This window comes from Mytilus galloprovincialis, chromosome 11 (assembly GCF_965363235.1).
Source record: "Mytilus galloprovincialis chromosome 11, xbMytGall1.hap1.1, whole genome shotgun sequence".
NCBI classification, from domain to species: domain Eukaryota; kingdom Metazoa; phylum Mollusca; class Bivalvia; order Mytilida; family Mytilidae; genus Mytilus; species Mytilus galloprovincialis.
The window spans coordinates 20,279,342-20,290,186 of NC_134848.1; the positions used below are offsets into that span (position 1 = coordinate 20,279,342).

Consider the following 10,845-nt stretch of genomic DNA (forward strand, 5'->3'; position numbering starts at 1 on the left):
GCAGAAACTGGTAATATCAAGATGCTTGATTTCTTGATTGACAACATATTTGTTACGTTCGGAGGACGTGTTTTTCAACAGACTGTCGGCATTCCAATGGGAACAAACGGTGCCCCTCTACTTGCCGACTTGTTTCTTTATTATTATGAGGCTGACTTCATGCAGGAACTTCTTAGGAAGAAAGACAATAAGTTAGCAATATCCTTTAACTCTACTTTCCGCTATATAGATGATGTTCTTTCACTAAATAATTCAAAATTTGGTGACTATGTGGAACGCATCTATCCAATCGAACTAGAGATAAAGGATACTACAGACACAGTTAAGTCAGCCTCATATCTTGAGTTGCATCTAGAAACTGACAATGAGGGTCGGATGAAAACAAAACTTTACGACAAAAGAGATGAGTTTAGCTTTCCAATTGTGAACTTTCCATTTCTAAGTAGCAACATTCCAGCAGCACCTGCATACGGGGTATATATCTCCCAATTGATATGATATTCCCGTGATTGCATTTCCTATCATGATTTTCTTGATAGAGGGTTGCTGCTCACAAGGAAGCTATTAAATCAAGAGTTCCAAATGGTGAAGTTTAAATCATTCCTTCGTAAATTTTACGGACGCCATCACGAGTTGGTTGACCGTTATGGAATAACCGTTTCACAAATGATATCGGATATGTTCATTACGTCTTAATCCGATCCCCTTCCCTTTCATGAATGTGACCTACCGAATTAGACTATTTGCCGCATTTGTTATCACATACGCAACACGATGGTGCCACATGTGGAGCAGGATCTGCTTACCCTTCCAGAGCACCTGAGATCACCCCTAGTTTTTGGTGGGGTTCGTGTTCTTTATTCTTTAGTTTTCTATGTTGTGTCATGTGTACTATTGTTTGTCTGTTTGTCTTTTTCATTTTTAGCCATGGTGTTATTTTAGATTTTTGAGTTTGACTGTCCCTTTGGTATCTTTCGTCACTCTTTTAATGGACTGACGCCCAACACAGTTTTTTAATTTTTATTTTTCTAATGCAATTTACCCTGTCTGTGTCCCGATAAAAGTTAATCATCTACATCTAGTTATTGAAACAATTGCTATTTTAATGATGTTAGATTTCATTCATAAATAGGCAATTGGTGTGTATGTAGGTTTTGAATAGATTAGTGAGTTCGCTTGTTTTTACTTATTTTGACTTTCAGTAAAACACAATGCGTATTTCATTTTATTGCAAACATATTCAGAAAAAAAGATCTGGTGTTTCATTTTAATTAACTGTCTTAATAGGCTAAAGATGTCTGTGTATTTCTAATTTCAGAAGTCACCGATATAGCACTGTGCATTACAGATTTTTGTTCGGTACAGTAACTTATTTCTTTTGGATGAAATTAATTGTTATCTTTTTAATGCACCAAATCGATTATGTATTTCTTTTCCTTTTTTCTTTTTAATGTTTTTCGATATTTCCCTTAACAGTGTATATATAAGTTGAAACGCTAGAAACTGTTTTTAGGAGATATCAGGTATTTAATACAAAAAAGGTGACCTGTATTTCCAGAGTATCGTTTGCAATCATCTTTTTATTTCAAGAACGGTTTGTCCGTTAAATAGATAAACAGTATCCGAAAATATCCCAAAATTTTGTATTGTTAGCATGGCTACCAAAAATATAATAATATTGTTAAATACTGCAGTACAATTTATTTTAAACACTCATTGTTTGTGATTTATATAAGAATGACATTATATGAAGCGAAGGTTGATATCCTGACCTAATCAAGGTTTTTATAATAGTTCACGAAAAGTACACTTAGTTGAAGTCTAGGGTAGCATCCGAAGCAGGAAATTAAATTACTAAATTTTACATACGTTGTAACACAACATCCTCTTTTATTTTACAAAATAGTTGTTTCATTTTATAGTTTTAAACATGACACATAAAATAATTTTCCTTTCTTGTAAGACGTAGAAAATGGTACACGAGCCTTATATACAAGACCATAGATGGATTACTGGTATTTAGTGTTTACGATTATTGAGTTCATTGCAGTATAAAAAATAAAGATTAGAGCCACTCTCATAAAAACAAAAAAAAAAAAAAAAAACAAAAGTATTGCATAAATTAATTACCATATTAAAACTCGGTACATCTTTTTTTTCGAGAAAAATGGTGGATTAAACTTTATTGTAGAGTAATGTAAACCTTTCAAGCGTAAGACAAATAAAGAACAATAAGCGAACAAAAATTAAACGTATATAATAAATTTCTAAACAAGCCTCTCGTTGTCAACCGTCTTGAGGTTTAAACACCTGGACTGCAATAAATTTGACTCGTTTAATCTTTTTAAAATTTTAATAAAATATTTACTTTGACCTTTTGACAAAAATACGAAGATTTAAAAAAAAAACTAGATAAACACTCTTCCTGGGAACCATTTCATCGAAGATATAACAATTGGTCAAACTCTAATTTTAATCACTGAGAAACTTAATATTTCTTTATTAATACAATGTGATTTAAACGTTTAGTTGATTTTAACAGAGTCTCCCTGTAGTGTTAGTTTCCACCTTAAGTTCATTTAAGTCCGTGTTTACAAACTACAAAAGTGACAGCGCCTAGTTTCGTTCCCTAGCTACGTTCGACCGTGTAATGATTCCCTATACAAAACGGTTAATCGTTCTCTAGAAAAGGCCATAATTAAATAGACTGACCTCAACATAGTTTTTTTTTATTAATGCGATTTTTGCAAAAAAAATAAAGTTTATCCTCTACATTTACTTATTGAAATAATTGCTATTTTAATGATGTTTAATTTCATTCATGAATAGGCAATTGGTGTGTACATTGTATGTAGGTTTTGAATAGATTAGTGAGGACGCTTGTTTTTACTTATTTTGACTTTGAGTAAAACACAATGCGTATTTCATTTTATTGCAAACATATTCAGAAAAAAAGAGCTGGTGTTTTATTTAAATTTATTGTCTTAATAGGCTAACGATGTTTGTGTATTTCTAATTTCAAAAGTCACCGATATAGCACTGTGCTTTAAAGTTTTTTGTTCGGTACAGTAACTTTTTTCTTATGGATGAAATTAATTGTTATCTTTTTAATGCACCAAATCGATTTTGTATTTCATTTCTTTTTTTTCTCTTTAATGTTATCCGGTGTTTCCTTTAACAGTTCATATATAAGTTGAAACGTATGAAACTGCTTTTAGAAATATCAGGCATTTTATACAAAAATAAGGTGACCATGTATTTTCAGAGCATGGTGTGCAATCATCTACACATTTTGTATTGTTAGCATGGCCACTTTAAATATAATAACATTATTAAATACTGCATTACAAGTTCCCCCCAAGGGTGACTGGGGAATAGAAATATGGTCATTTGGTCTTCTCCCGACCGGCAGTATAACGCTTGCCGAAGTGGGGCGTCCGTTTGGCTGTGCGGGATGTATTAAGTTCGCAGTCACGTCCGGTCAGAATGTGGACTTTAAATCCGATGTCTCGTGTAAAGAGAGTGCAACGCTCTTTGCACGTTAAAAACCCTTGCAACAACTCGTGTAGGGACCGTAGGTGGCCAGTTACAAGGCAAAATTTTTGTCCCTATCCAATATACTCTCATTTTCCAGTGGCAGTCCAAATTTCCCCGACCATCATCCCAAATGGCCTCAATTATGACAACCTACCTATTGTTTTTATTGTGAACTTGTTCTCGTCCTGAATATGCATGAACTATTTGCCACTGGACGTTAAGCAAACAACAATGAATGAATGAATGCCTTACAAGTTATTTTTTTAACATTCATAGTTGGCGATTTAATATGATAAAGACATTATATGATGCGGAGGTTGATATCCTTCCCTAATCAATATTGTTATAATAGTTCACGAAAAGTACACGGTCAAGCAGCATCCGAAGCAGGAAATTGAGATAAACAAATTAAACATGACAATACATCCTCTTTTTTTTTTTTACAAAATGTTTGTTTTCATTTTGTAGATTTATACACGAATATTCAAATAATTTTTTTTTCCAAGACGTAAAAACTGATACTTAAGCCTTATATACAAGACCATAGATGGGTATATAAGTATGTGGGATTATTTAGTTTGAAAAACATTTCTTTTAGACTTGCAATGCAGTATTTGAAAAAAATATTATAGTCACTTTTGTAAACATAAACACAAAATATAACACAAAGAACAACTTGCAATATTCCTAACTCGGTACATCATTTTTCGAGGATATTGTTGATTAAACCTAGTTTAATAGTTATCTAAACATTCTTAGTGTAAGTTAACTGTAAATAAAGAACAATGAGCATACAACATTAAACGTATACAATACTTACAAAAAACTGATTATTAAAAATATAACATCGCTATTGACAATTTTTGAAATATGAAACATATGGTCTTGCATTGCTTGGATGTTTTTAGAAAATATTTAAGCATTAGACATTGTAGGTATACCAAAACCATATAGTTTGTGCATCTTACAAATTACTTATTTAAAATGATATTTTTTTATGAATTTTTGAAATGCAGAAGCACAGTTAACTAAGACAGTTATATATCCTTGGGGACATATTGATAATTACTAATACAGATAATAAAGATGCATTGCAATACAAGTCAGATCATATGTTTTTGTAGGTCATATGAATTTGTAGTATGCATGCTTTTCAAATGTTTGTTGTAACGTCACAATGAGTTCTTAAGATGTAATACCACCATTGATTTCCCCCTATGAGTCTTTTTGTTTTTGCACTTTTGTTGCCAAATTTATCCTCTTCCAAATAAAGAAATACTTGGCATGAGCAATTTCCTATCCTGTTTAATACTATAGAAAAAATTTCACGTTACATTTCATTGCATATAAGAAAATAACCATTTACATTTTCACGTTTCACCTTTACAGCAATGAAAAGTAGGATTAACTACCAACAACTATCAAATTCAAGCAAATATTTTCCGCCATCTATTTATGTATACAACCGGATGTGCCGCGCTATGATTTTTGAAATAACACTTTTAATGAACAAAAACCCATGAGACCAGGATATGTTCATAAATACATCAAACAAAGAAAGTGCAAAATATGTAAGAAACCGTGATGTGATCGACAAAGTTCTGAAGGATTGGAAATAGAATGGAAATCTTATAAGAATGTTACATGTGTTATAAACTGCAAAAGAAAACTTTATGGATAAAAGAAGTAGATTATTCAGTAATCATTAATCTTTTGTAGTAGTATTATTGATTTATTTTCATTTCAAACGGAACTCAAATATGAAAACATATTTCACAATGTTTCAAACGCTATTCAACTTTAGTACTGTACTTAATGATAGTTGTAAGTATACATTTTACTCTGTACTTTAATGTCAAATTTAATACTCTACAATCTGATTAAGTAAAGTTGCAAATAAATTCAAACTATATTTCTAAATAAATCATTGATTATTTTTTGGGTGTAAACAAACAATATTTGAAAAATCGTCACACTACATGTATATGGTCACGAAATTCCGACAAGGAAACTGGTATCCTGATTTTGTTTTTAACAAGTTCATTAAAGCTATGATTCATATGCTGTTTGTGGATGTATATTTCCGACAAACCTGTATCCTTATCTCATATAAATGTACATTACTGCAGTTTTAACATTAGATGTCTAGGTTGCATACGTAGACGTTGTTCATTAACGAAGATTTTTGAAAAATAACTATGTCACTATATGGTTTGACAGCACTGATTGGTTTGTTTGTTGGTATAACCTATGGGAGTGATAAAATGATTTACGACATCTCTGCACAGGTAGGTTTGTTGGTATTACATATAAAGTGAGATAGAATAATTTACGACATCTCTGCACAGGTAGGTTTGTTGTTGATATTACCTATGGGAGTGATAGAATGATTTACGACATCTCTGCCCAGGTAAGTTTGTTGGTGTTACCTATAAAGTGAGTGATAGAATGATTTACGACATATTTGCACAGGTAGGTTTGTTTGTATTACCTATGGAGTGAGTGACAGAATGATTTACGACACATCTGCACAGGTAGGTTTGTTGATATTACGTAGGGAGTGAGTGATAGAATGATTTACGACATCTCTTCACAGGTAGGTTTTTTTCTTGAAATAACTATGGAAGTGATAGAATGATTTACGACATCTCTGCACATGTAGGTTTATTGGTATTACGTAAGGAGTGAGTGATAGAATGATTTACAACATCTCTGCACAGGAAGGTTTGTTGGTATTACTTATAGAGTGAGTGGTAGAATGATTTACGACTTCTTTGCACATGTAGATTTGTTGGTATTACCTATGGAGTGAGTGACAAAATGATTTACGACATCTCTCCACAGGTAGCTTTGTTTGTTGATATTACTAATGGATAGTTTTCCATTCGTTTGATGTCTTTTATCATTTGATTTTGCCATTTGATTAAAGACTTTACGTTTTGAATTTTACTCAGGGTTCAGTATTTACGACACCTCTGCACAGGAAAGTTTAAGATTGCATTTTAATAAAGGGCATGGGATGTTCAAAAATTTCAAATATATATTTGTTTCTATAAAAAGATCCTTTGCAATCAATGATAAAATTATAAGAAATAACTATAGGCAAGTTCATGGGCCTTTTGTAACGCATTATTTCTTTTTAATTGAATAATATACCAGGAAAATTATTACTACTTAAATCGTGAAGTAAACTTGTTGGTTAGCCTATTATTTTGATTTTTTCATTACATGTGTTTTTGGCTGTTGTCGATAGAATTATATATACTAGAACACACCTGCGAAATCGCGGACATTAAGTGCGTGGTTGAAAGTATGTAAACTGTTGTAGGATGAATTTTCGTAAAATATTTGATGACTGGCTAATTCAATGAAAGGCATTAAAAGTCCAAGCTTGTGGGTGCCGTGTTGACAGGACAATATTGGGTAAGCCCTCCCCCTTTTTCCAAAGTCCGTTATTGTTTGTTTTCTGTTTACTATGAACATACATATACTAAAAATAAAGTGTATTTGCTATTTACTATCAGTGTCGGAGATTGCTTTAATAAGTGATCATATTTAATGTATAATTTAGCATCTATCGTATTTAACCTCTGTTTAAGCCTTTAGACAATATTGTCAAAATACACTTCTGCTGCAGTAAAATATTTTTTATTTGTACTATAATTTTTTTTATTTTAGAAGGTACCTCCATTGATATTAGCATTGGTTTGTTAGATCAGCTTTTCGAATTGATATTAATGGTTAATTTTCACATGTTTGTTACCAAAAGCGTCACGTAAAAGACGTGAAGTATCAACATTTACAAATGCACACATTCTGTCAATGATCAGTACTAGCATCAATTGTGTTAAAAGACACTGAAAGATGCATTTGGAAATTTGTAACCCACCAAATTTCTCAATCAATTTTATTTCACTTTATGACTTAAGCAAGGAATACAATTACTTAAATATAAAAAAAAAAATCTGATTCTTTTCAGAAATTCATCCACGAAGATAAAATCGCATGAAAGAAGTTGAAAATTACAGATTTGATTTTACGATTTGTAATACATGCCTTCGTCATACGTTAACTGTAGTCTATTAAAACAATTTTCATTTTAGGCCAAATGTACTGAGATCACGCGAGGTCCCACGAGAGATTGTAGATGGCCAGCAGGGATGAATATGCAAGTGGATCAAGTCGCAGCTGGAGGGAAGATAGCAGCATACAAAATAAAATGGTTTAGTGGTCATTGGAGTGGTTGGTTTGTTCCAGGGTACAACGACATGGACTGGAAAATCAACGTTGGCAGCAGAAGATGTTCAATGCCATACAAAGCAAACAGTCTCAGACGAGTGTGGTCTTACTTCTACGATCACACACACAAATATATTGTGTGCAAAGCTTAGAAATGTTTGACAGAAGATCCATTTCAATATAAACTATAGATGTAATAAATGAGTTTGTGTTATTTATTTACAAAACCAGTCATGTAAAATGTTTTATATCTATCTTTAGTTTTTAGACATCTTTGCCAACACAAATCTGGCCTCAACTAATGTAAAATGTGTGTAAGAAATAAATCGAAGCTTTGCATTGTTCTTTTGTATAGTTTTTGTAACTCCTTTGATGAAAAGCACTACCTCTGTAATAGTATAATACAGAGAACTTCTTAAACTCTGTGTACATTAAATCAACTATGGTTTTATGATAAATGACAATATCAACCTGGCATATAGTGTCAATACAAGTGGTGTTGTATTTCATTATTTGAACTTTAATAAAGAATTCCACATTGTTATTTATGAAATCATTGATTGGGATTTTGTATCATGGAATTTTAGTTGACGGTTTGCCTAATTTAATATTAAGAAAAGGGCATTTGCCAACGAGACAGTTGTTCTGTGTTTCCCTTTTAAGTTAAAGTGAAGAATATAACTATTTGCCCCGCCCAGGAATTAATCAACGCTATTTGTCTACCGGGTTTTCAAAAACTATTGATTCATCTAGTTCAAAACATAAAAGAAAAGGTTAATTAAAATTGACGTTCTTTTTTAAATGAAAAAGATGTTCAGCTTTTAATATTTGCACAAATTTACAACAAAACCGTTTTACGTGTCTATTGTTTTCCATTTTGATGTGAATATCGTTTAACCATCTACCTATACGAGTTAACCTTGAAGTGATAATAAGGTGTCAAGCATTGAAGACATTGTATTTCGATACGATTCAAAATTATGTATCATTATATGATGTATACTTCTCCTTTCTTAAACAAACAAGATGCATAAGGATTGTTACTCCCATTGACAAAAATTGATAAACTTGAAGGAACATGTACTTTCCGGTGGTAGTACCATGACACCTTTTTCTAACCCTGGAATCATAAATATTTGCTCTCACACATGAGAATTTTGGCATCACAGAAAGACATCCAAAATTTGCAAACGACCTTGGCCAAAAACTTTAACCTGTAGTGGGACAGATGGACGAGCGAACAGAAGAACGAACGAACGAACGGACCAGAAAACATAATGCTTCTCTACTATCGTAAAAATGGGTGTTTATACTCCTTTTTTAACCTTTCAACTTTCTTTTAACAATAATATATATATTTTAATTATTATTTAGGCATTTCCTGTTATCAAAATACCTAAGTAGCCTAGGTCGCAAACTTGGACACCCCTGTATTTGCAATTTGAATACCGAAACATTTTATCTCTTCATTAAATTTTCAAACTTTGATATTATTCAATTGTATTCAAAGAGCAAACTTACATGGATTCATGCAATATATGCACCCATTGTCATGCTTGAATGAAATAGGCGGGACGAGCTCATGTACGTTGGTTATGTCGATTAATGTCATTTAATTGGAAATATCAGTGTATAAGAACGGAAATTGGATTCTTTTTTTATGTCAATGTATACCTACCGAACCTTTGCGAAGAATTAAACAGATTTCAATAACACATCCTCAGAAGAATAATATTATTGACAACAACTTGTTGGATTGGTATTTCAACACCCTCTGAATTTTGATAGGTAGTAATTTTGCAGTCCTGGGATTGCACATTCAGCCAAAACTCACACAGAATATTATGGCAGTTAAACAGAAGAACAACCTTTCTGGGTTATTTGATTTCGCTTTTAGATACATTGATCCCGTCCTGTCACGCAATATTACTCCATTTTACGTGCTTGTTGTATAACAAGGAAACTTGGGAATGATAATGAAATTTAATTCAGAAGATTTTATTTTCATTGTAATATTTTCTCAGTTAAGAATCATGAACAAATATTTATCGAAAGCGCATATGATGCAGTTTACTGGTACCAGAAATTGCGTTACAACACTAAGTACCAATGAATTCGAAATAAATATGTGCTTATTCCATAGTCGCCGTCACGTAAAATTGGCACCATGTTTTTTTGTAAAAAAAAATATAAATATCAGCCGCGTTTACTCAAGATGATGTTTTTCATTTAGCGGAAGTAAAATCCTGTCCAAATATCAACTACTGTCCTACCTTTTATTGTGTTTGCTCTGTATAATCCTGGCCTTCACATTTTTCAAGATTATTTACATTGTATAACCGCCATCTTGGTTTCTATGAGGGTCCCTTATTCCAAAACATTCGTTACTCTCTGGTAATATCATTGTCATTGATGATACAATTTCCCGCGTTTTTTAAGAAAAGATGACGAAAAGCTCCGAGAGACACAAGAAAATGGAGAGCACGTGGAACTCCACGGCAACACTTCCGGTAATAACAATGTCGGATTCCACCATACAAAATAATCTTGGATTATTTGAAGGTCAGGATTATACAGTGCAAACACAATAAAAGGTAGGACAGTAGTTGATTTTTGGAATGATATTTGATCCCGCTAATTGAAAAACATGATCTTTAGTAAACACGGTCGATATCTAAGAAAATTTTGACAAAAAACATGGTGCCAATTTTACGTGACGGCGAATATACATTTTTTATTATCGATAAGTTGTTTTATTGCTATGAATCTGAATGGAGAATCTAAAAATATTATGAAAATTTAACAGTGTATGGTAGATAACTCCAAACGTTCATTTCACACAAAACATTGCTTTCAAAATAGGAAACGAATGCATGACAACAATAACAAAATTAATCATTGTACCATGTATTTACAAAATTGGAGTTGGTACTGTCGGGGGTTTATGTAAATGTGAACATAAAATACGATTTTAACGGCAAAGCATGATTTGGTTATAAAAAATCCAGAATTTCTCTGTTACAAGTCACACATACATTGTAAGTTACAGTTATTCCCCTTTTCACGAGA

General features: G+C 32.2%; 1 long non-coding RNA gene across 1 annotated transcript; it reads left to right on the forward strand.

Annotated features, from left to right (window-relative positions):
* Nucleotides 1–5,602: 5,602 nt before the first annotated feature.
* LOC143051842 (uncharacterized) lies at nt 5,603–8,120 on the forward strand. Its single transcript, XR_012970920.1, has 2 exons — nt 5,603–5,825; nt 7,641–8,120. It is a non-coding gene; the product is annotated as an uncharacterized LOC143051842 (long non-coding RNA).
* Nucleotides 8,121–10,845: the final 2,725 nt, after the last annotated feature.